We start from the raw sequence: 26,850 nt of genomic DNA, 5'->3' as shown, positions 1-26,850 counted from the left end.
GTGGCTTCAACGCACTTCCACCTAAAGTTTCTGCACTTTATTCTGGTGAGAGAATGTCGGGAAAATATACTATTTCAGACTATGCAACAGAAGGTATGAGGGAAGAAATTTTGTGACTGTACCTCTGTGAATGAGGCTGCTGCACGATAGAACTGGCATTTTGTATGGGGACTTCTATTTAAGAAGCCAAACTTTTACTAAACGAAATTCCAAAAAATGATTTGAATGTTGTTTTCGAAATGATTGTTGACTAAGCTACGCAACAGTTATTCAAACAGCACGTGCGTTGCACGGTAAGTGGTATCGCCAATGATAGCAGAAAAACACTTCATCTGCTAAGATGTTATCCCCGATTCTCTCTTTCAATATTCTCTCGCACTCATTTCTCTACTGCAACGCAACTTGTATTGAGAGTAATGTGCGCGCCAAACCACTGTTTGTCTGATGCCGTTTTGTAACATGATACTAATTGACTTAGGTTACTCTCTCTCTCTCTCTTTCAACCTGCCTTTCTCTTCAATATTCTCAGAATTAACTTTTTTCATCGCGGATAACGGCCTAGCTACGCCAATATTGTAAAAGTTTCTTAGAACTGAATGTTAAAATAATGCAGTCTTATGAATGAATATTTTATTCACAAGACTGCATTTTTTTACCTTTTTCGTGAGCAAAAATTTCGAAAATGTGATGAAGTTGGAGATGTGGGTATTATTCGAAACCACAAATTAATATTTATGGATCATCACCGCAAAGTAATTTAAACAGCTAAAAATACGCTTAAATTTAATATGCGTTTTTAGCTCCCACTCTAACTGCAAAGGTATTCTAAAATCATATCAAAAAAAACTATGGTCAAACGATAAAACATAACATCTTACATATGTAATATACAATAGTTTGATAGTGACAGTGTTGAAAATTTTAGCTAAACAGCCTAATAAAACCCAGCATACTATTTGCTTCATTTATGATGAAGTTATAGAGTTCTGCAGTAGTTAGCTCGTTGTCTAGGATCACTCCGAAGTGTCTAACAATCTTGCATTTTAGTACAGTCTGATTTCCTAGCGATGTTACAATATTTTGTTTTAATTTTTCGACTAAATGTTATTGCATTACATGTTCTGACTTTGAGTTGGAGTAGGCTTTTATTGCATCAAGTGTATTTTTTCTTGGAATTCTTCTGCGTCGCTTGTTCTACTGATTTCCATGAAAACTTTCATGTCGTCTGCGTAAATTAATATATTTTTTTAAAGTATGAGTGAAATATCACTTACATACAAAATAAAAAGTAGTGAAGCCAAATACGAATCCTAGGCCACCCAGAGATTAGTTTGCACTTGATGTAATAGTTAGAATCATATAGGAAATAGAAATACTTATCATTGACATAGGTTGAGCAACATTTGCTAGAATTCTAAGAAAATCGTTACCTGGTGCTGCCGATGGCAGTGAAAAAAACGATACACAACCCATCCCGATTTGCAATTAGCAAAGCGTTAACCAGTTTATTCGACATTGTTCCAGTGAAATAGACGGCCACCAACAACAATCGCACGTAACAATTGCGTTTTTTCTTCGAAGAACGTCGTAAAACCACCTATTACAGCAATAAGCCGCACCGCGCTATCTACTTATTCGATTCACCATCAGCGCGGCCCCCGGAATAGGAAAGCCCAACAACGTGCTCGCTCGTGTTCGAGGTTGCAGCGTCGAACTGTTTGTTTATGCAACTCCGCCGCGGTCTTATCACAAGTGTAAACACACGCTTTGCTTGCTCGGTGAGCGCCACTTCTGGTCACGGCATGCAGAGCGAATGCGTTTCTTCGCTGATGTGATGGAAAAGTTGCTGGGCTGAATTGCTATGGGAAGTGTTGGCGGGTGGAAGGCGGCAGGCAAGGCAGGCACACCGTTAAAACCGTCTGCTTCGCCGCCGTCGAGGTTATCACAACCGGACGTTGTGCTGCACGTGCTGCACTCACCTTTCAGCAGTAGACCCCGCCGAGCGAAATCTGCGCGATTATGTTACAACTTTTATCCGTTACACGGAGAGAGTGACCCTTTCATGATGAAACACTGTGTTAATTAATTACAACTTTTTCTTAATAAATACAGTATTTTATAAGTTTTCAGAACGAATGGAAGCTAGTAAATTTTTCTCAAAAGATTTCTCATTTGAGCAAAAATATGTCCAAGAATCAGGAACCCCCACTTAGGAGTCCTAGAACAGTCGCTCTTTTTGCCGACTTTGCACGCCTCACATTACTGCCGGAGCGAGGCGCTTCTGTTTTTGATAAATTTATTATTGTTGTTTACGCGCTTGCCTGGTGTAAACTCGCTCTATAGTCTACACGCGCGGTCAATTTGTTTGCAATTTGCCGCGAGTCTTCGTCGCCAGCTACGCTGCTTGCCCTTCTGCTGCTGCTACTGCAAGCCGAAGGTGGTGACGATGCAAACACACAGACACATTTTTATGCACACGAGCAGCAACAGCAGCACCGCGGTGAGAAAAATCGCCGGACGGAGGGTGTCAGAGGAGCACTAAATGTCAGTGGACGGCTTTCACTTGAAACGCGCAAAACTGGACAAAAAATGAGCAGGAGAATGTTTGGATTAAAAATAGTTTTCAATGCTTTGAAACTATTTCCGCTTGCACGGTTAGTCACCATTTCAATATCGAAACATGCAATATGATAATTCTGATGATGTCATTCGAATTTTTCCGCTGCGTTACACTGCATTGGGCGTTCGTTGGTCCTTAGTAATAACCTATATTGCGTGTTCAAGGAAGCAGTTAAAGTTATTGTACGACTTTCTTTCTCTCCTTACTCGGTTATTTCGAGTCTAGCCGCGCACCAGCTGCGCTGCAGCAGTCTGAGTTGCTGCTGGCAAATGCAACCGCATTGTAACCGGGCTTGAGACGGTCTGGAGCCTGTTGTTGTAAACATGACCTGCCTGAAAATTTAATGTGTGCACTGCACACGGACTTGAGAAACGAGAAATAACTCTTACTGGTTCCAATGTCAGTTACAATTTGCAATAATCGCCCTAGGTCATATGCAGGATGGCCACTCAATCGGGAAAACAGGAAATGCGGGAAAAAGTCGGGAATTGAATTACATCGGGGAAAAGTCGGGAATTTTTTTTTTTTTAATCGGGATTTTGTTACCAGGATTTTTTCAAAGTATTGTGTATGAGAACTGCAAGTTGGTCCCTTAAAAGTCACATTTTTCTTCAGCAGTCAATTTTTTAACCAAAAAGTCACCAAACTTACTTTTTTTGACCCACTGACCAGCTGACTACTTTTATCAGTCCTGCTTTTCAAATTAAATAAATGTTGACACCAAATGTCTTAGTATAGCATAAAACGTCGAAATCTGTTGTTATCTAAAAAAATTGAATGGCCTCTGTGGGACTTCTCAAGATGGTAAAGCGAATTGGAACCGGGGTAGAAAATCGGTCCGGAGTCTGGGAATGGAAGTTGCCAGTATATCGAGAAAACATTTTTAGTGAGAGAATCAATCATAAATTCTCATATGTACAATAGAAACTTTCATTTTCTAAGAGCAATACAAAATAAGTTTCACTGTACAATCTTACTAACATCAGTAGTTATTAGTAGTTATTTGAATAAACAAATTGAGGATAAAATAAGTGGCACACAGTTCTGATTCTCCAGTTTCTCAAATAGATTTTTATTTCAGCCAGTCTTTTTGAAGGAATATTTGGCGAACTCTAGCGAAACTAGCTACTATTTCCGCTTAGAAACTCAATGCTGGTGGGATTTTGGGTTAGGGACAAACTTGCTATGCGGAGCAAGTAGTTGAAAAAAACATTACAAACTTGCCACAAAATAGAGCAAACATAATTTTGGAATTTTTTGAAAAACTAATTTTTGTACATTTTCCAAATTCGTATTTTTCACACTATTTGACTGTAAAAAAACTATTTTTGATGTAAATACAATCAGAAATGTTCTTAGAAAACAGCATAATCGTTTATTTATTTTATTTGTTGTTGTATACGACTTTTTACATGTTTTTTGTTTTGCAACTGATCTTAGGGTACGATGCTGGCCTAACTAGTCAGTCGTCGTTCGTGTCTCGGCTCGAGAGAGACTGTTAGTGTCTGCAGGATTGTAGCGCTAGCCCTGCAATCGTCCCGTGCACTAAACAGCTGACTGCTGATTGTGGCCAATAAACAAAAATACTTTAAATATTCTAAAAGCCAAACTAATTAGCTTGATTGGTGTGATGTTTTCGCCAATGCTGTAGATAATAGTTCTATTTAAAAAATTGATTAAAGATCTCAAAAAGCTTATTTTTTGAATTCTAAGTTGCCAAATGTTACAACGTTGATTATTTGAACACGAATTTGTTTCCTTTTCAACGGTTTCTGCAAGACATGTTCGTGCAGTGAAAGACTTTTAATTTGAAAAACAATCATTTAAGATCTTTTTTCTGATTCCCAGGTTATTTTTCAAGTTTCGAAATCACTTATTTTGAAATGTTAGTCCCCAATATCATTTTTTTATCAGCTTGACCATTTTGAGCGTTGGATGCAAACAAGTTGAAGATGTTGGCGGATGACCAGAGAGATGCAACTTCGATGGACTAGCAAATCAAAATGCTGAAAAAGTTGTGAAGTCACTTTTGTAAAGTTTTGAATCTATGCAACGCGTGATGAACGAAATACAGGTAAATCGCAGTATTTTTTCTGAACGTAAAATAACATTATCTTTAATTTGAGAAAAAAAAACGCAAATCCATGTCACAAGGTTTGTTCCCTAAATAATCAATTCAATCAAAATATTTTTTACTTTTAGGTTAAGTAGTTTTATGTTCACCCTCAACTTCCCAGGACTTTTTCCGATGGTTTGAACAACGAGAAAAAAAAATGTACACAAAGTGCTGTTTTGTTTGTTGTTGTTCTCCTAATAGGTTGTTATGCGTTGAATAAAAACGGTGCTTATATCATATTATAAGAAGACAGATAAACAAACATAATGAATGCACGAAATAGCTAACACGTTTATTGACTGCTTAATGGAAGATTTGCCAATTGGAGAATATCGCAAAAATTATATTTAACCTGTATAAAGGCAAAAGTTGCATTTTATGTAACTAATCAACTGTTTGTGTAGAATGTCCCGAGCAAATTCGGAAAAAGTGACATGCGCTATTACTTCCAATTTTCAGGTTCAACCGTCGATAGAACATAACCTAGTTACCATTTTTGACAATCGGGAATTTCTTGCAATCATGCGGGAAAAAGTCGGGAAAAATGCGGGAACTCGAAAATGTAAAATGAGTGGCCACCCTGCATATGGGAGTAACACTTCCGAAGTCGAAAAAATATACATATATTCAAAGTTATGCAAAAGCGCTTTTGACAGATTCCATAAGATTGCACTTTTGTCATCCGAAAATAAAGTGAAGAAAAAAAATTTATAAGTAGAAGTGACAAACTAGAGTGGATCACCTGTCCTTACTTCATATGTTTGCCAAATATATGTGGGTACCTACTGAATTTGGACTCGCTTTTAATCTAACACATATGAACAAATATAAAATAACTTATTGGAATTGAGTTTCAAAAATCAAGAACTCAAGAGTCATCATCGATTATATTGAAATTTTAAGATGATGCCGTTTGAAGATTGAGGGAATGACTGCAAACACGGCCACATCAACTTTATGCATTCTTTATTTCTCAAGATAACGGCCTGTGAATGTCACTTTTCCTATTCGCCAAGGTATCAAAGCGAAGCATAAAATTTTGTACCACTGCAGTAATTTTACGACCGACCCCCTGCTTCTTACGAGATCATTTCCCCGCGCTCCGGTGGGAATCATGTTTTGAGGTCGCAGTTTTTCGCTATTCATCACCGTTGCTTCTTTCGTAATGCGGCAGAGAAAGCCCACAAATTCCTTCCTTCCTGGCTTGCGATGCACGTCACGATTGCAGTTGCACTAGCCCTAAATGTTAGTTGAACGAGAAGTGGGTGTGCAGTAGTGCAACACCCACCGGGAAGCGTGACGCGCGGCAGTAACTTACACAACAATTTCTCTTCCACAGATAGAGGGCCATTTTCGCTTCTGTTTTGATTACTCTCACTCGTTCGCACTGTGTCTGTGCCGTTTTGCGACATACTGCTGCCCCATTTCCTGAAGGATAAACCGGCTGTCAATGGCGTTCGGTTTCGATTGCTATTACTGTGTCCTGTAATGTACACATAGAAAACAATGTTATTGATGTTGCATTAATTACTGGACTCAAAAAAAATTGCATTCCTTGTAGCGTTCTTCGAAAATGGAATTGATAAATAAAATGTCATATGTTGGAAAAATGGAAATACTACCTAAGACAAAGTTGCAGAGAGCTCTTCAATAAAATGTAGAAAGGCCGTAGATATCCGTACAGGTCCCAAAATTTGCAGAAGTAAATACCGTTTGCTGCGAAGGCCATACACATCCGTATGGGTAGACAGGAAAACATTATTTTTTCTAAATATGTTTTTCAGGACTGCAATTTTGCTATTTACAACTTTGCCGTATCAATTCACCACCATTTGAATCAAATCCACAATTTCATGTCTCTTTCGGGAAAAAACTTGATTTTAAACTATAAAATATTATCAGAAATGGCAGTTGAATTAAAATCAAGAAAATGAAAAAAAATTGAGCAGATCATCAGTATCACGCCGCTCATAGCGGCAAATGGTTGCCGAGATGTGCTACATGTGATAAGTGATAAGCCAAACACTGTAATCCGCGCGAAACGTATATGCTCTAATCGAACTGACCTCGACGTATTTTTCGCCCCTCTACCGAACATATATCGGGTGAAAAAAGCCTGGCAAAAATCTATTGATTTTCGGGTGAGTTTTTCCTACAATTTAATTCAATCTAATCAAACAGGATTTCTGGTTGCGACGATCTAACCAACTGATTTCGCGTCTTTTATCATCGAATTCGGCCTTCAAATTCGCGCGCAGTTTAATCTTCGTTTGCCGGTTTTTGCACTGTCCGCCCGAGGCAGGAACTTTCAAGGTGATGATGACAAAGGTACATTGGCATTTAGCCCGTGACACGTCGTCGATGATAAGGGAAACTGCTCCCGGTTCGGAAACCTTGATAAGTTCTTTGACTTTGATTGGGGACAGCAACGTGAGCGTTACCCGCGGGCAACTTCCGTGTTTATTTTTTTCGTTAGTATATTACCTAGCAGAGAAAAGGATGAAATTAGCGTGTGACGTTTAAAATTCGGATCAACTGTTAACTCATTACCTATATAAAATGAACTGCAATAAACACCAAAAAGCTTGATCAATCAGGGCTCAATAATTAACACTTGGCCTGAAGGAGTGACGTACGACGAGTTTAGTATCGCGAGACAAGTAACTTTTACTGAATGATTAACGATAACAGGATAATCACCCCCCAAATAACATGTTTTGGATTTTGAAGTAGCGCCAAAAAATAAATGGCTGGCTGCGGATATCACCTTATAATAATATGGTGTGTGCCTGTCGTCATAACAGTCAGGTGTTGATTGATATTGAGCAGCAAAACGGTGACGCAAAACCGCTCGCGACGATTGCTGAAGCAATTTTCGTAGCCTCTTGTACCATATTTGTATGTAAATTTACCCTCAATGTCCAGGTTTTGTTCTCAATTAACACATTTTATTTGTGGCCAAAGAAAACAATGAAAATTTGATTCAAATGTCTCACATGCTAATCGATCTAGTTTTTTTATCGGGGAGGAAGAAAATATTTGTTGATTAATTAGACTGTATCGATAAGCTTTAGTGATGAATTGGCATTGACGTAAAAATGTTGTTATGCAAACTTCAATGAAAAAATGTCCACACAAGTTTCTGCTTTTTTTTTTAAATCCTCTAATACTTTGTCTATCCGACTCGCAATTCAATGTGGAACATTCCACGAATGTAAGCGAGTGAACTTTAAAAAACTAAACTAGCAGTTTTTTATTTTCAAGTTAGATAAATGAGGATAATTTTAAATGATAATCAAAACAATTAATTAAATATTGTTGTTGTTTTTGAATATGAAAGGTGACTAGTCTAGTCGTTCCATCATTTTTATTGTGTTTTTTATACGAATAGATACAATTGTTCCATTCTATATTTGATTATAAAGTAGCTTATATATATATATATATATATATATATATATATATATATATATATATATATATATATATATATATATATATATATATATATATATATATATATATATATATATATATATATATATATATATATATATATATATATATATATATATATATATATATATATTTTTTTTTTTTTTTTTTTTTTTTTTTTTTTTTCATTTTGTAACAAAGCATTACTTTCCGAAGTCTGATTAAGCTGAAATTTAGCTTGACGACAGATTTCGAGAAAATGAAACTTTTAAGCCCAACCGAAAGCAAAGCTCCTATAAATTCGATCAGTTAGCAATTTCATATAAAATATCCCAATTTTTATATTTGGCTTGAACATTGCACAGCTAAAGATGTCATTTTGGACTCTTTAGATTCCCTTAAATCACGACTATTTTTTTGAAAAGTGTTTATGTAGAAAAGGTATTGATGATTTCAAATATTCTGTTTGATCAGTCTTCGGAAAAGTGGTAGATATTAACCTTGTTTTTTTCGGAAATAATATATACCTCTAATAAGTTTACTATTTGAAGAAAAAAAGTAATTGCCTCAATAAGCTTATTTCTATGGAAACTGGAAACACATAAGTGGTTTTCTAATCATGGCGAAAGAGAAAAACGTTAGCTTTAAAAAAAAAAAAGAAATAAAAAGAACCAGAACGGCTTGTGTGTGATTGGTATGATGTCTTCAGCAAAGTTGTGGATAGTAATTTGTTCTTACCGAACAAATATACACGGTAAAAAGTGAGAAAGTGGATTTCACATTGGTACTCCTTTTGTTTGTTTGTAAAATTAACCCTGGTCATGTGGGCTTTTCATGGCAAACATAGAAAACAAATTGGAAACAAGTAACCTCTTACCAATCCGGTAGTGAAGATATGTGGTGAGTTTTTTTTATATTTCAAAAGAGGCGGAATTTGAATTTTTTTCTATATACACCGTTAAACAGAAAAAAATTGGAAAAAAATATAATAAATTGAGATATTGCCACTATTCAAAAATCTTAAATGTTTCTACGCAAGCTACGCAATGTTAGTTATACATTGATAATTTTTTGAACTTGGAGAAATAAAGAAAAAAAAAATGAAAATTTTGAAAACAAAATTTTTTTCTTTAAATTTTGTTTTACAGTGCACATTTTTGGGTAGAAATAAAATCTATAATTTTGCCGAAGACACTGTACCAACGGCGAAAAAAAATTCAATATGGATTTACAGTGCATAATTGTTTTGGAAAGAAAAAGAAACCGAGAGCCACTTTGACAGTCGCTTGTTTTAATAGAATTTTTTTTTTTATCAATAATAGGAACTTCAATAATATAGTAGTAATAGTAATAAGGTAATAATAAGGTTCAATAAGAGTCTGACCGTTTAACCGAAGATTTCTCGCGCGTTGCTGTTATAAAAACACATGGCACATCAGAGTAGGTTTCGTTCGCCCGATAAATATCGTGATTGATTTAAGAACCGCAACCACCTTTACAAGGGAGGTTGTATCGAGGTTCTACGATTCGGCTGAAACTTTCAGGGTTTGTTTATCTATATAATAGAGCAATGTTTTGCATATTATCATATTTTTTGAAAAGGGGTAAGTGGGGTAAAATAACCCGCCAAAAATCAATGTCAAAAAACTGCTAAAAACGTAAAATTGCTATAACTTTGAGTAAACTGAACCGATTTTCATGAAAATTGGCATGTTTGTTTTACTCTATAAAAGGAACAAAAAAAAAGTTATTGGAAGTTGCTATCGAGAATACATGCTGAGAAATTTGCATTTTTCTAAAAAAAATGGTGATTTTCACAGCTGTTTTTCTTTCACCAACAGATCTAGGATTAAAATCCAAACATTACGTTTTGTAGTGCAACTCAAGAGCTTTCATTTGATGTATAAAGAAAATGCGCCGTTATAAAGATGCGTGAGAAAATACAATTTTTCTATAACATGTTTTTGACCATTATTTTGTACCCATTGTGCGAGAAGCGTTACTCCGTTTTGTGTCATTGTTTTTCAATTGGGCTGAAATTTCCAGGTTACGTTTGTTTATGCAATGTTATATCGAAATTTGAGGTTTTTGGAAAAAAGGGTAAGTGGGGTAAACAAGCTCTCAAAAATTTTGTGTTCAAAAACTGCTCACATCGTAACATATGTAATTACTTTCGGCTTACTCTCGAAGTAACACGATGAAATGAAAAAAAATGGCCTAACAAGCCAGTCGTCGTATGTTCGAGTCCCGGCTCGGGAGAGACTGTTAGTGCCAGTAGAATCATAGTGCTAGCCCCGCAATTGTCCTGTATACTTAACAGTTGACTGCGAAGTCTGTGTATAATAAAACAGAAGGTCGAGTTCCGATACGGAATGTAGCACCAAGGCTTTGCTCTGCTTTTCAAAAGAATGTGCACGCTTGCTTATAGCAACACAAGCGGCATTACTGCTCACTAAGCAAAATTTCAAAATAATCGTTATTTTTCTGGTCGATGAAATCGTCATCGAGTCTGTTTGTTTGTCTAATTACCTTCCATGGGAAATTTATCAATCACAATGCGCTCTTCGCGAACTGGCTCTTAATAACTACGCAATGTATACTTTTCAAAGAACTGCGGCTGCCGAATTTTACTCTCTCGAGGGAAATCGTGATTGGTAATAGACGAATATTTGAACACTTCGCTTGGATGCTTCTGGTGGTGGACGGTCTTCGCGCACGTCGCTCGCATCGGTTCGCGGTGTTTAACTAAAATAGATACTCATCGTTCATTTTTGTAATGAGCTACTTTTGCGTTGTTACGTTTAGGTTGTTTGATTTGGTCACTTACCACTGTGACATACACCTTTCCTTTCCGTCGCAGTCGTGGAGATGCAGAGGTAAACTTTTCACCAATAACAACGATTGTTACACCACCTTCCTTAAAACATGCTTCCTCACCCTAACGTCAGTAAGGACATGGCCGGCGCTCTTATCGATCTATACGAAACGGAAGCTACTGAACTGTTGTACACTGACGATGGTCCACTAATCCCAAGTAGCCAAATACGTGTTTTTTGTGCAACTCTACTAGCTCACATCGATAACGGAGGAGCAACTACGAAATATCCGGTCGTCAAGCTCAAGCTCAATATAAACTTAGTTCAGTAAATTTGATTCAGATGTCAGCACAACTTTCTTTGTGCTAAGGGGCCATCCACATACCACGTGGACAGATTTTAAACGATTTTCAAACACCCCCCCCCCCCCCGTGGATAACTGCTCATATATATTCTAAAAAATTTGTATGGACCGTGGACATTACACATAACTCCCCCCCCCCACCAAAGCTGTCCTCCACGTGGTATGTTAATAAGGAAGTTTTTCCTGAGCCGAGTGCCTCTTGATGGTAAAATTATTTTTGGAGCCAAAACGGTTTCTTCAATCGGTATAGTGCCCTCGGCAAAAATGTAGATAAAAAATTTGTCTCTCCAAACAAACATACCCGTAAAAAAATTCTTGGGTAAAAAGTTTTTTGGATTAAAAATTTCCCTCCTTATTTGCATTTCTCCGGCAGCAAATAGGGCAACCTTTTTAATCTACCACTTTGAATTTGGTTGATTTTTTGAATTTTTTGAATCACGACTCGTTTTTGAGAAACTATAAATAAAAAAGGTATGCAGAAAAAGTGATCATGATTACAAATATTTCGAGAGGTTCGAGAGAAATTTTTAGAGTAGAGTCAGTTTTTCGGGAAAAAAGTTTTTAAAATTTTGTTATCCGAAAAAGCTCACTTAAAAAATTTTTTTTAGAAAAACTACAAAAGTTTAGCTAAACATTGATGACTGTCCGAGCATAAAGAAATGAGAAACAAAAAAATTAAAATTTTCTAAAAGACGAAAAAAAAATTAAGTGGTAGGGGAAAGTAGGTAAAGACGGACACCCTAAGGTTTAATCTAAATAATTACTTAGGTATTGCTATTTAGATCGCAGTAGTCATACAAATTGAAACTTAAGGTCATTTGTTTTCATAACCATTTTTGGTTTTAGTGAACTTCCTTCAAGTTTAATGTGTTTTGGGTCTTCAAAAATAAGACTACAAATTGCTGTTTTTTGTCATGGTTGGGAAAGACGGACACTTGGGGTGGGTAAGATGGACACTACGAAGGTAAAGGTGGACACTCACAAAAAAGATGTAGTACGTTCAGTATTCTTTTGATTTATGTGTTAAGTGATGGCCATACATTACTCTCCGTTATTAGAGTCCATCTATACATCACGTGAACAGTTTGAGAGGATGGGTTTCGATGAAGGCGAAAATTCTCCGCCTATATGGCCTGTTCTAACTGCTAAATGATTAATATCTGCTGGTTTCTCTCGCGGGTGTACAATGTGAACATCTGTAGTACACAACAGATGCTACATATGAAAATTCTTGGAAAATCCGTGTGTCCATCTTTCCCTACCTTAGTGTGTCCGTCTTGCCCGATCTGGTTGTAAATTTTTCAAACGATCGTAGCTCTTCATCGGAACATCGAAAATCTGCTGGATTTTCACTAGAAAACCGAGGAAAGACTAATTAATCACTTTACTATTGTGAACAAATGAAAACACGTAAGTTTCACGAGTTTTTCACTATTTTCCGTGGAATAGAAATTACATCAAATTGCGCGTTCACGAAAATATTCTTTGTTTTACTTACAAATTTGACAGTTTGCTTGCTGAAAACCGATAATGCAACTCAAAAGCATTAACACACTATAAAAAAGGTATTCGCATCACTCAACTATCATAATACATTCTAGTTTGTGAAATATTAAAAGTGTCCATCTTACCCGCAGTGTCCGTCTTTACCTACTTTCCCCTTTATGCGTTTTTAGTTTTCGAAAAATCGAAAAAAATTTCATTGCATTGTCTTAAAGTACAACTTCTTGAGAACATTTTTCACAAATTTTCAAAAGATCTGAGCAATATGAAGAAAGCTAGAGCGATTTGAAGCGCGCCCACGCGTAACGGCCGCCTTAGCTAAACTTGAAATTTTATACGCGTTTATCTCAGAATGGTGTTTCTCAAAAAATGACCGTGTTTACGATTGCGGTAAAACTACTGAACCGAATTGAATTCCCCGGTCGGTGAACGATTTTTAGTACGCGGAATTCAACTTTGCCGAAAAAAATTGAATGCAATTTGAAGCGCTCAGAACATGACTGTTTTCGGGAAAAATGTTCCCACTTGCACTGAAAACAAAATACTTTTTAAAATGATCGTTCAGATACCCAACACTTCTAAACTAATGAAATAATATCAGTTTTCTGATTTCAGTTGATCTGCTGGGTCTCTATCGTAAATACCGCAAGCCTCTGCAAAACAAGAGGTTTCGTGGAAACGGCCGTTACTCCACGAATAATTGGTATTTCTTATGAAAAAACGTGTTTTTTTCTTGTTGATTGACTGAATTTTCAGAAAATTACTACTTTTATGCAATAGAAAAGGTGCTATACGCTTAAAAACAAGTCCAAATTTTCCTCTTTTTTCTCGAGCAAATAGTATATAACCTCTTAAGTCAAAGTGCTTGATTGGTATAATGTCTTTAGCAAAGTTGGTTTCAAAATTTTGAAAACAGGAGGTACCTGTTTCGGATTTTCTACACCGCTGCTTTCTGGAGTTGGGGGTTATCCTATGATCTTTGCTAGAAAGATTATGGGAGTGCATTATTATCCTCTTCCTAGATCCTTCAGGCAAGTTATTAGGATACATAAAAACATCGGTTAGCAAAAAGAGCATAAGAACAACGGTTGGCAATAAGGAAAGAAATTTCTTGTCTAGGGTCGCTATAGCGCCTCTTCAGCATTTCGCTTCACTTTCTCCTCGTGCTATTTGTACGCGGGATATGTTGAAAGGTCTTGCCGGTAATTTCCGCAATAGAGACACTTGTCAGCGTCCTCGTTGCAAGCGGTGTCAGCATGCAGAAGTAGCACTTATTGCAACGTGCCATGTTGCAGTAAGTAGCTGTATGACCAACTGCTTGAAATTTTGGCAGTGCCTGCGGTACAAAAAGATGTACAGGCAAACAAACCCTGTCCAAAAAGAGGTAGTTCGGCAATGCAGAACCGGCAAAGGTCACCCGAAAGGAATCCAAAGGAAAGCATTTCTTCTCACCTTCTTCGATGGATACTGAATGCAATTGTTGGCAATCCATTATCTCAACATTTTTCATCAGGGGGCTCTCAAAAGAGCCAACACCATTCCGCAAATGACTGTGAGATTCCTAAATAAATTCCTCTCGGTAACCACACCGTCGATTCCTACGCTCAATTAGAAATAAGTTGGGTCAAAAAGAAAAAAAATGTATTGGAAAATAATATATACGTAATAGTAACGTGTAAAAACTTGACCGATCGTTCGTGTCTTATGCCTACACGACCTTGTGGCTGTTAGTTGGATTAATTTTTCTAAAGCTCCTAGCAAGCTGAACAGAACACCGGCGGCAGGCTGAAAAAATCATCCACGCAAAATTATTTATGTGTCCACCGAAATGCGAAAAATTGCTATTTTGTTATGCTAACTATTCTACTATTGAAAATGTAGAGCCCTGCTTGAACGCAAATTTCGATCAATCAGAAAACTTAAAACAAGGCTATAGACCTTTTAATATGGTTATTTTTGGAACCGGAATGATATATACTGTCCGAGAACAGACCCTAAACGCCATTTAGAATTTCAAGATGGCTACTTCCGGTTACTGGAAAATTGGCTCACATAGCAGAATACCTAATAAGGATATATCTGGAATAGAGGGGCTGCTTAGAGACCGGAAATCAACTCCAGATGCCATGGTTAATTTTAAGACCGTTGCTTCCGGTTACTGAAAACAGCATAAAATAATTGAATACCACTTAATATTCAATTAATTCCGGAATCGATATAATGCTTACAGACCGTAAATAAATATTAGACGCTAGCTTAAAATCGTTGGTTGCAACTTCCAGTTCTCGGAAATCCGCCTTAAATATCCACATACCACCCAACGTAGATATTTTCGAACTATCGGATATTTCGTAAACTGACACCGCACTTCATTTTGGTTAAAATTGTCAAATGCCAGCTAATATTATTATTTCCGAAATCAATTCACCAGTCATTAAAAAATTTGAAAAAGAAAGGACTGTTATTTCCCGCTTTATATTACAAATTTGTTAAACACAATCGAGTGTATTCTCTAACCTATTGCAAAAAATACATTGAAATAAGATAGGCTGTCGTAGCTCTTCGGTGACCTTGGGGTCGTGTTTTATTTACAACCTCCTCCATTTTTTTAAACTTTAGTATTTATTTTGTGAGAAAAAAATATTATCTACAACTTTGTCAACGTAAATCAATGAAAAATAACAATAGCATCTATTTGCCCAACATCTATGCAAAGCTACAGCCAAATTATTAATGAAATTGGGACATTTTTTGTTGAATTGCTAAGCATGGATTTTTATTTTTTATGCTGAAGCTTCAAATTGTGAATGTAATTCCATGGCCATATGACCGCGCTATGTAAAACTAAAAAACATACAGCATATGATAAGATAATTTCCTCCAAGGGAGAAGGTCAACATCGAATCGTATCCTTATAGAAACCGACAAACAGTCAATCCGGCTTAACTCGATATTGAATAGACCACTGGGATGAAAAGTATATCCAGTTGTAGAGGTTATTTCTGAAAATTTTTATTAGGAAGAAATCAAAGTAACCAGCATTAACATCAAATTGTAGAATTTGATTTGAAAGTTATGTGTAATAAGTGTTTGCTTGGAAATTCAATTTCTGGTTTTAATTCAAGGTCTACTGATTCAAGAAATGGTCACTTCCTTTCAAATAAAGTTCGAGATTATTTCGGAGTTTAAAGTATTGCTAATTTCAATGGATGGCAATGATGTTGTTCTTGAATCGCTGAATGCTGTTTACGGTGGGTCGTGATCTGATATTGAACTTTACCATGATTTCCTGAACTGAGGATTCATTCTCCAACTCACGGGTGATTTTGAATGGAACCGGACCGATTCTTTTTACAGTTCTGAGTTTTTTAGACTACTAAGAGCCATTTTCCGAAACACTCACTTTTTTACGCACAGTTTAGTCACATTGGTTGCTGGCCTAAAAGTCAAAACAATTTCCCACTGATGTAGAAAATCAAATATTGACGAAAATAGAAATAGATCGGCTGATAGTACAACTACTGCTACTTTTTTCAATTAAATTTTATTGCTCTTTTAGTACCATTTCTCGATAGAAATGAGATTCGTAGTAGCGAAATATGACAAAAAAAGAATAGACTGCCGAAAATTTATTTCACATTAAAATGTCTCGGTATTGCAAACGTAATAAATATTACATGATAATAATCATATTAAAAAAAGGCATCAACTATCACTTCTGACTTTGAGACAGTCACTGATAATTCCAATTCCAGCGTTTATTCCAAACACACAGTACATATCTATGACGTCAGTCCAGGCAGACAGACGGTCAGTAAAAGCTGGTCGTACGAACGGATATAAAGAACAAACGGTACAGAAAAATTTTCGGCTGCTCAGCTTGTACAGAAGGAAAAAAACTTTTTGGAAACACGTGGGGAGGCTCAAGGAACAATCTTTCAGACTGTGAAATGTCAGACTAAATTGTGGCAGAACTCTTAAACGATTTTTTCTTCAATTGTGCCCAAGGCTGATCGAAAACCATAGCTACACCTTCATTCTGCTGTCATTTCTCAGCGCGCAAGACCTCAGCTGAGCGTGAGATGTAAAAAATCGAAAGAAAGTCCAATCGAAAACCTACCGCGTCCGATCTTATAACTTAATCATACGGACTAGCGACATTGAATAATGTTCTGTCACAAAACCATAATCGTAGAGATAAAACCGAGAGACAGCGCAAACAGCCAGTATAGATCATCAGTTAGAGAGTTGGAGGAAGGAAACGGTCCGAAGAAGAATGAACGGGAAAAAATCATCGTCGTCAAAATATTTAGTTTGCACTACCTTGAACTCAAATTTTCGGACCAGAGGCGACACGATTGGGCCTGGTAAACGACCGACCGGCTTTTTGCCGCTGTCATTGTCGTCTTCGTTGGAGCTATTAGCTGCTAGTTATACAAGTGTGTATGTGTGGTTGTATCATGCCTAAATTATTGATTCAAATGTTTACGAATACACATCGCGCTGAGCTGGTGGTGGGAAACGTCCGAATTTTGCGAAAGATGTGTAAGAGCACCACGTCCGATTACGTAGTCTTATCAAACGACCGCCTGGTTTGGAATGGAGCATTCTTGTTCGTTTCTGTATGTTTGCGGATGGTAATTTTAGTCTTGGCCTTGCGATGGTTTGAATGCGAGAGCTCGTACCTACTACCACACTGCATTCAAGTTTAAGATCGTCATTCGAAGAATAAAGAATCTCACCCTGATTGGAATACCGAGTATATTTTGGTAAGGGGAACCGGTTTCACCGCTGTATAATTATAGTTTTGACGCTATTAATTGCACACCATTTTCACCCCAAACCAAACTTTTTACAAAGTTGGGTTCATCGAACTGCCTTCTGTCCTTGACCCGAACGTGCAGACCCGCATTGCCTGTCACTGTCTGATGTAAGCGAGCGGCGAAGACATCGTCCCCGTGTGTCTGTTCTCAAAAAAAAAAAAATCCACGAAAAGTGAGAAGGAAACACACAATAATAAATATTCTGTCGGGACCGGGAGCGCCAAGGACCGACCGAGCAGGCGACAACCCTGCCGCGCAACGCAACAACTGGTGGAAGGTAATATATAAAACCCGACTCCTGAACTCGACCAGAAACTGCACATGTGTTACTGAGCTGCAAACCAAATGCGCATAAAGCAAACAGCTGCAACTCAACAGCCAACGACGAGTTCAACGACTTCACAGCGCAGACTCTGCCACAAATTAACTTCCATATGCTGATCCACTTAATCTGGTCCTGTCAATATGGGCGATAAACAGCGCCCGCACGAACACCCTAAAGGTACGTACGTCTGAAGAAGCGCAGAACGCATCTTCTCTCCGGCCTGGCAGCCGGAGGATAAACTGAAGCGAGAAGTCACGCACCTACTGGAAGGAAAACCTTCATTGTTGTTGTTCCCTCCAGCCATTTGGACGGCTGTCGAGATGAATTCGTCGGCTGTCCCCTTCGATTTCGCGTCATCATGCTCCTTTCTACAAAAACAAAGTGACACATTTGTCTTTTATCAAACTGCGCACCGGAAATTCTGGCTAGTAATGATGAGGTAAGGAGAGTTGTAGCAAGATGTTATTGAATGCTCGAGAACCCATTTCTGATATTTCATAGATTTATTTCTCGTTTGTTTGAAACGGAATTTTAAAAGTCCAATCTAAGTTCGAAATAGCAATAGTCATACTGGGCACAATCATAATAGCGCACACAAAATCTCTAATAAATGTTCCGCTATAAGAGTAAGTTTGAATGCGCCTGAAAGCGTCCGCTAAAATGATTGATAAAAAACAGGCATTCAAAACCTTAAGAATTCGAAAAATACAGTTAGACATATGAACCAAGATAATTTCAATGCACAATATTAAATTAATTGGAACAATAATTGAATAGTCACAAAAAGGAGCTCTCTAAGAAATCGCCACTTTTATTCCGGATTTCGGAACGATCGGGCCGGAACCTTCTTCTAAGGCACCACTTGCCTCCAAAAATAGAAAAGTGGGTCACTCAAATCGTATCAGATTGACCCAAAACTGCGTGAGACCATCAACTGTTTTTTGGTGGAACCTTCTCCGTTACTAATAGACAACCAAAATTTTCACAACAGAAAAATATGCGACAATTAAATCACCAGCTGCGCAATGTTGCAGCGGCAGTCCTAAATATAATCACCCCGAATAGCTTCCGTGAATTTCCGTGTACGAGTGTAGGCTAAAATTACACCGTCGCGCACCCGGTATAGCACACAGGCTGAGACACGGGCGTCCGTGGAAGAAAAACAATGTCTTTTAATCGCATCTCTACCGGCGGTGGAGATGACGGCGACGGCGCCACACCATTTTGCGCGAATGGATAACAGAAAACCGAGCGACGAGATTCTCTGCATTATCTGTGCGCCGCACGGCGAGTCGAATTTATTGCACACATTCTCTTCAGTAAAAAGACTTTAATGCGAAACAGCACCAGCAGTAAGTCGCCTCCCGGTAATATCCTAATAGCCGGCTTTTTGGCCGGTTTCAATAAGTCAGCGTAATGTAAAACCGAATGGGTTTCGAGAAATTATCTCATATCGCCTCGTGGGTTGGGAGGTTTGTTTTCGTGCGCGACCGATTTCTAGAATAAACTCACCAAAATGAGCTCATATCAGTTTTTCTGATGTTGGGATCAAAACTGTACTAGCTATTCTAGTGGTTTGAAAAAATGATAATTTTTCCACTACTACTAAGTAAAATCCACTTACATCTGAATCCCACAGCGACGCAAAAAAGCCCCGCAGCTGTTCGGATCGTTTGGCTGATTTAGAGAGCCAAAAAAAAAAAAAAAACAATCAGAAGCTGATGTTAGACAAAGTGCAAATATCACGTTCGAAATCACACGGCGGTCGCGTCGCCACAGGTTGACGACCCGGAATATGTGTGCGCCCGCTCGGCAGTGTCCTTTCAAACTTTTGGTGTTGACATTGAAGAAAACGGGGAATGATTAGCTTACGGATGGCTTGCTCGTGTCGTGGGATTGGCATTGAGAAAAAAGAGTAAAAAACTGGTTCATTGGCCGGTGCTCTTCATTGCGTACCCCTTTTGTCTGTCTACGACATGATAGACCTGGGCTGTAGTGGATATGGGGGTGTGTACTGACTGATAGAGTGCTCGCTTGTATTCACGACCGTTGGTATTCGCCGGTGCGTTCGTCATCTTCCTAGCGGTTTCTTGTTTGTCAACAGAAGGGTGAAGGTCAACGTGGAATACGTTTATTTATTTTTGTTCGGATCCATCAAGCTTCTGGTAGAATTATTCCGTGCCGATACATTTTCTAAATTAAACAGCTGACAAAAAATAGTACATGCAAATTCGAATGGAATTTTGTTTGGAATCTAGTTTGGATATGTCACTTGTTCGAAAGAATTCAACACCATTCATAACCAAGCTGCGTTTGAACAAAATACCATTACAGGTCAAACTCGATTATCCGGAAACTCGATTATCCGGAATTTCAGACTCGATTGTCCGAATTTTTTTTGTTGGTGTCCGTTTTCAATTTTTATTCCGAAATTTTGCCTTTACCATCGCTTTTGGCATATTTGTTACCATTTAAGTCACTTCCGGCATGTTTGAGACATGTTCGAATTAGGTGAAAATAATCAATGTCCAATTTATTTTTGCTTCTTAAGATTTTACCCCTTTTCGCCTCAGAAATAACTCCAGGTTACGCCACTGCATTATAAAAGAAATACAAAGAAAATAAATATTTATTTTATGTTCGATAATCGCAAAATGTTATGTTGTATGTATTTATCAGTATGTCAGTATGTTTTTGTGTGATTCGATTATCCGGAAAACTCGATTTTCCGGAATGAAATTTTTTTCGATGTTCCGGATAATCGAGTCCGACCTGTATCATATCATCCTGAGAATGTAACAATCATATGTACCAATAACAGTTTCAGTAGATATGAATTCTCATCTACAGCCGGCCGTAATTGTACAAGAACTATTTCGTTGCACTTAAATGTTCCAATCATCCAATTGGCATCGCAAGTCCATATTTATTTTTGTATGCTTTCGGTGGACATAGTATAACATTGTATATTATACAGTAGAAGAATTCTACCTTCACTGAAAATTATAAGCAAGAGTTCTTGGAATCTAAAAAGCCCGTAGCTTTCTTACCAACAATTTCACTATATATTTTTCATTTGTTATTATTATAATTTTTTTCGAAAACATTTGGGATAGAGTAATTTCAAGCAAACAAAATTCTCAAACTCAGTATTTAATTCTAGTGGTTATTCCTTATAATAAAGATCGTAACATTAAAAAAAACCATTGTTTTCAACAAATTTAGGGATTTGATGCGCTTTTCAAAATACGCTCCCGTTTGGGTCACTAAAGTTATCACCACTCTTTCGCAATCCATCTTCTACGGAGAAAGGAGTTCTATTCCCATAACCACCGTGGTTTAGGAATGGCCCCTGATTGCCGATAACCCCAAACTGACTCCAAGGTATAAACATAAAAAAAAGATTATGCTTTTCAATTGCAAGCTTGAAATTTGTCTGCAGCTGATTTTACTGGTATGAGACCAGTGAGCACTGTAATTCAGATAAAAACCAAGCATTAAATAAAGCACTTAAATATCACTATATTCGCTTTAGCAGCTTCCGGTTAATTGCGAGTGAAAATAATTGTCAGCACACTTTTTTCAAAGGAAAAAGTCTACTCATTTTCTAAAATTCAAAGTTTTTGTAATTATTTTAAATTTGTTGTGAAATTTTTAAGACGTCTATTTTTCTATAGCGTTATTAGTTCTGTCCCAACATTTTCTTTTCTTATTTTTATTGTTGATGAAATTTGAAGTTATTACAATTTTTTTTGTTCACACAACATTTATTTGACACTTATTACAAAATTGTTGGTAATAAGTCTAGTATTCAACATACATACAAGGCAAACATTTTTTGGAGGTTAAGTTTCAAAGCATTTATTCATTTACCATTTTAAGAACTAATCATATTTCAGTTATGTACATAAGTTCAGCAGTAATAAAGTTCTTGGTGATTACGATAGTCTGTCTTATGTTTGGGAATGTACTGGTGTGAAACGGTAAATTTCAGTAATAATTCTCTTTCAACTCTATTTTTTTTATCAATTGATTGTTAACCTTGAAGAGAAGCGTTGATTTTGGATTGCCATTTACCGATGACATGGGATGATTCTAGTTCTTGTGTTTCTCTCTGCTTCGCACACACTGCAAGCAGGCAAACTAGATATAACGATCATACACACAATACCGGAACGCTCACAGCTATTAGCAGTTGTCAAATGGCTGGGAGCAAATGTGACTCGACAGACCCGGACAAAAACACTAACATGTTCGGACATGTACAGCGATGCTGTGCAGTTTTGCAGCTCGCCGGTTAGTCCGTCTGCTGTGGAACGCTGCGATCGAATGAGTCGCCTACTAAGCCTTGCTGCGCCGAGCATCCTCTTGCTTAGTAATCTGTTATACTAGGATAACTAAATTTCTGCATGCTAGCTATTATACGTAACTACTGAGAGCTAAACTTCCGTAGGCGTATTGGACTAGAGTGAAAAAACAACAACAGCAACAACAGATTGGTTATAAAGTTGAATCGTCTTTATACTTTAGCACCGGTTGTGCTGGGGGAAAACGCCTTGTTTCAGCTCTGATTGGTCAAAATATGCATTCAACAAGGGTGTACATTTTTCAATAGCACAATAGTCGGGATCAAAAATTCACAATTTTCCGCATTTTGTCGGAAACGCACAGCTAATTTTTCAATCTATTGCTGTAAGAATTAAGAAAATTCATTGGAAACTGACTGAGTTTCAAGCATTTAAAAGTAGGAGGAGGGGGACACAAAACGACTCTTTTGCAAGAGCGGCTCTGACCCGCTCACTCACCGTTCCGAACCGACTCATATGAACGGCTCGTGGTTCATTTTCGTGAACCGTTCGATTTTCCGCTCTTTTCTAAGAACCGGTTCATATGAACGCCTCGTGAGCCGTTCGCCCATCCCTATTTGAAAGTGGACTACTTTCGTGATGCTCTTGATGTGTAGTAACCCTGTATAATTACAACTTCTTAGGAAGTTACCTTTTAACTCCATACCAAGTACGGAGCTCTAATCCTAGTCATTAGTCATTAGTTTTATCAACTATGTTGTACCTAATTAGGGTACAGGTTTACAACAAAACAGTTCTACTCCATCAATGAGTACGAGCAATCCGAAACCTGTGAACAGCAATCGGGGCCCGACACAAAAGACAATCAGTAAGAATGTCGCAGTGGCATTACAGAACCCAGTGTCCTCCAGGCATACAGGTAAAAAAACCTGTATATGTCACCGTAAGACGTAATCTACGTCCAAAAATATGAAGGAAAACTACGCTTTTTAAATTTAAAATTTTTTTTTTGTATATTGTTCACAAAACGTTTTTAAAACGTTCTCAGACAGTTTTTCTATACAGCTAGACGTTTCTGGATACAATGCTGAAACAGCTACGCGCTTTCAGAGAATCACTTTTGAGTCTAAAGAAAAATTCACACGCGAAAATGAACTATGGAGGACTCCACTGCGACCAGTAATTTTGATTCTTTGTGGTATTGTCTATACGTTTCTTGTCGTTCGCACTTTTTGTGTTTTTTTTTCTCTTTTTTTTCGCAAGTTCGCTTATTATTAAAATGTTATCTGCTACGTGTTATAGTTCTTGTATTCACCCAGACTCACTATGTAGTAATCTTCTTTATCGACCTTATCATCGCCTCAAGCACGTTACTTAAAACGAGTTACATGGGTGGATGAAATTTCCGGAGGTTTAGATATAAATTTTCTAGTCTGGAGAGAAGTTTCCGAGTGGAGGAGCCTGTGAATAAACCCATGCTTAATTCATTTTAATATCGAATGGCCTGATTCTACTAATATTCAAACCTATGACCACCCGCTTGTCAAAGCAGACTCTGTAACCTTGCGGCTACGAAACTCTTCTTATAATGCTTATCTGTAAAAAAGCACCTGAAATACAAGTATTAGTTAGAAATACTGCATATTTTTATGTTTATTAATAAGTACACAAATAAGTTCTAGCTGTTTTTTTTAAATACAATTTAATTTTGAGAAAAAAAAAACAGTTACCGGTAGCTACAACTTTGTCCCATCTTTCTGGCAGAGCTCGAATACCGTTACGACAAAAGGGTTCGTCTTTTGAGACTATCCACGAACCAAGCCATGACTTCATATGAGCAGAATCGCTGATTAGCCAGTACCATCAAATGGAATATCCGTCCCGATGCGTTGAAGATAGCCCTTCCTTTTTGCCGCTGAAGCAGTTGCTCTCAAGCGAAAAACAACGTTCTCTTGGCTTTTAATCATGAGGAACTTAATTTCTTAGTTTTTGAATCATTTCCAAAGCATGCAATCGCTTGGAACGGGCTTGGCAGGTAACTCCTTATACCAGGAGCATAGCAAAGTTACAGAGTCCGCTTTGCCTAGCGGTCGTGGGTTCAAATCTTAATAGAATCAGGCCATTCGATGTCGAAAAGCACTTGAGCATGGGTTTATTCTCAGGCTCCCTAACCACGTACCATTCCTTTAACCCATTCCCGGGGCGATAATTGGCGATGTAAGGCAGGAGAAACGAAGCTTGGTATTGTAGAGCACTAAGCGTGTAAAAAAAAGGTAAAAATCATTACAGACAAGCACGAATAAATAATAAACATGCTGATAATACAGCATACACCTGGGCATATCTCACAGTAGATCAACGATACTGGTTGCAGTGAGGAAGTCACAGGAAACAGAAAAAAACTCCTAATGGCTGTTCCTGCGTTTGGCATGGATCTCCACGTTTGTAGACCGGATTTAGGCGCTTCTTTTCTTAAAACATTTAGAGGAAACGTTTTGAAAGGAATCGGGAGGCTTTTGGGGGCATTTGCTCCCTTTGACCCCACCCTAAATTCGGGCCTACAGTCGTCAACATCGTCTATAAAGGGCGGAATCAATCAGAACAAGTTGCTTCACTTAGAGCAGCATTTTCATAAACTTGTTTAGACTCTCGATGCGCTTCAGCCGAATGACTATTATTTCGCACAAAACTAGATATTTTCACACAACTGAAAGTATATGACGACACAATAAAACCACTAACTTGTCTAAAAGTGGTTTGTTCACCATATATTACCATAAACGGCTTGGTTCAGCTGGCGGCATTGAATTTCTCGATAGAAATTGATTTTGTTTTAGAAAATACGCCTGTTTTTCTAAGTTATTTGTAACTCTTCAGCAAAAAAAAAACTATGAAAAAAAAGCATGTTCAATACTACAGAATTTTTTTTAGACAACAAAAAGTTTGGATCAAAATTGCAAACGTAAATTTTAAGTTTGTTTGTTTGTCGACTGTAGCGGTTAATTTTGTAGATTTATCGGCTTAATCAGTCCGTGTATAGAAGCACAAACGATTTTTTGTTTCTTAATCCGACAGGGCACCGAAACTGTCGGATTAAGAAACAAAAAATCGTTTTTGCTTCTATACACGAGCTGATTAAGCCGATAAATCTACAAAAGTAAATTTTAAGTTTAAAAAAGCATCAAAGAAAAATCTAACTTTTTTTTGTTCAATTAAAATAGTTGAAGAGGTTGTTTATAAGACACGACCGCAAGGTTGACGTATAATTACGACAGACTGTCTCATGTCAATGTTTTTCTTGCAACAGGTTTGGAATTACCATCGATTCGTTCTTATGTCGATTCTTAATTGACATGTTCTTAAGTTGAGTTCTGAAAATGGTAAAAAAGGCTGCCGAGATAACGACAGATCGAGAATCATCCATGTTATGTAAATGGCAATCTGCAACCAAGATAAATTAGCTTCTTAGTACCTCAAAATCATTTGATTGTGCAATAAGTATTTTTTGAAGACTCAATCTGAATCACAGTACTGCAAAACAGTATTATTTCTTCGCATGCATTGAAATTTCATATTATTCTACTTATTGCATGATTCATGGTTTATTTTCTACGTATCTTCAAAAGTCCTAATACTTAATAGACCCAAATAGGTTCAATTAGAACGGAAAGTTTTGAATTTGCGAAGTGTTTTTCTCAAAACTATGAATTAGTACTCAGATGAGGAAAATTCATTGTTACTACTTCAGTTGCTGAGAAATTAAATTATGCTTTACGAAAAACTTCGTTTTACGTTCCCATCTTTCCAAGTCCATCCTGTACTTTTGATTCACTGTTTTGTAAAACTGTCCGTCTGCTAGTGTAATTCCGAGAGTGTATTCTTGGAACATTTGCTGTGCAATGCAGTCATAACCGATAGACTTTAGTATCTCGTTGAAGAAACGCTCGAGTTATTAAATTTATGGCCGTAAAGAGCTTTTCCTCATAGTTCATACAGACTAAAATAAATGACAATAGTTTTTCACCATTTCGCGGGAAGAAGTTTCAGATAAATCTTGTCAGTGAAATAATTCCCATGTAAATATCTATTCGATATGTAAGATTCGATTTGTCAGATCACTAAGCGAGAAACAAAATTGTGTTGCTGAAGAAAATGTAACTTTTTCCGGTAGGTGATGGCTAAATACTCAGCTGCCAACGTATAATTGCAAACATGAACTTTAATTAAATCAAGATAAGATCATGTGACATTTAGAGTATGTAAACCCGCGACGCGCGAAAAATATGACTCAACTAACAACCGCTCGGAAAGAGGGGCGTGTTGGTATGAGATTTGGCAGCAGACCGACCCACTGGTTATGATTTTCGCCACTAACAACTTCCTTCACGATTGTGTCTGAAATCTACACAAAAGAATGTTTAGATAAATATGTTTCACTTTTCATATACGCCCCAGCATAAGCACGATGTCAAATTCCAGACCGAATTGGCTGGCTGCCACCAGTGCTTTTGATCGTCTCGAAATTTATTGCACTGTTGTCA

General features: G+C 37.4%; 1 protein-coding gene across 4 annotated transcripts in view; it reads left to right on the top strand.

Annotated features, from left to right (window-relative positions):
• The window catches only part of LOC129720958 (ribosomal protein S6 kinase beta-2), a 71,006-nt gene that overhangs the window by 34,537 nt on the left and 9,619 nt on the right, over window positions 1-26,850 (top strand). The gene's annotated exons all lie outside the window — the stretch shown is intronic.

Source organism: Wyeomyia smithii, chromosome 2, assembly GCF_029784165.1.
Source record: "Wyeomyia smithii strain HCP4-BCI-WySm-NY-G18 chromosome 2, ASM2978416v1, whole genome shotgun sequence".
Classification (NCBI taxonomy): Eukaryota; Metazoa; Arthropoda; class Insecta; order Diptera; family Culicidae; genus Wyeomyia; species Wyeomyia smithii.
This window is presented reverse-complemented; position numbering and strand designations above follow the sequence as displayed.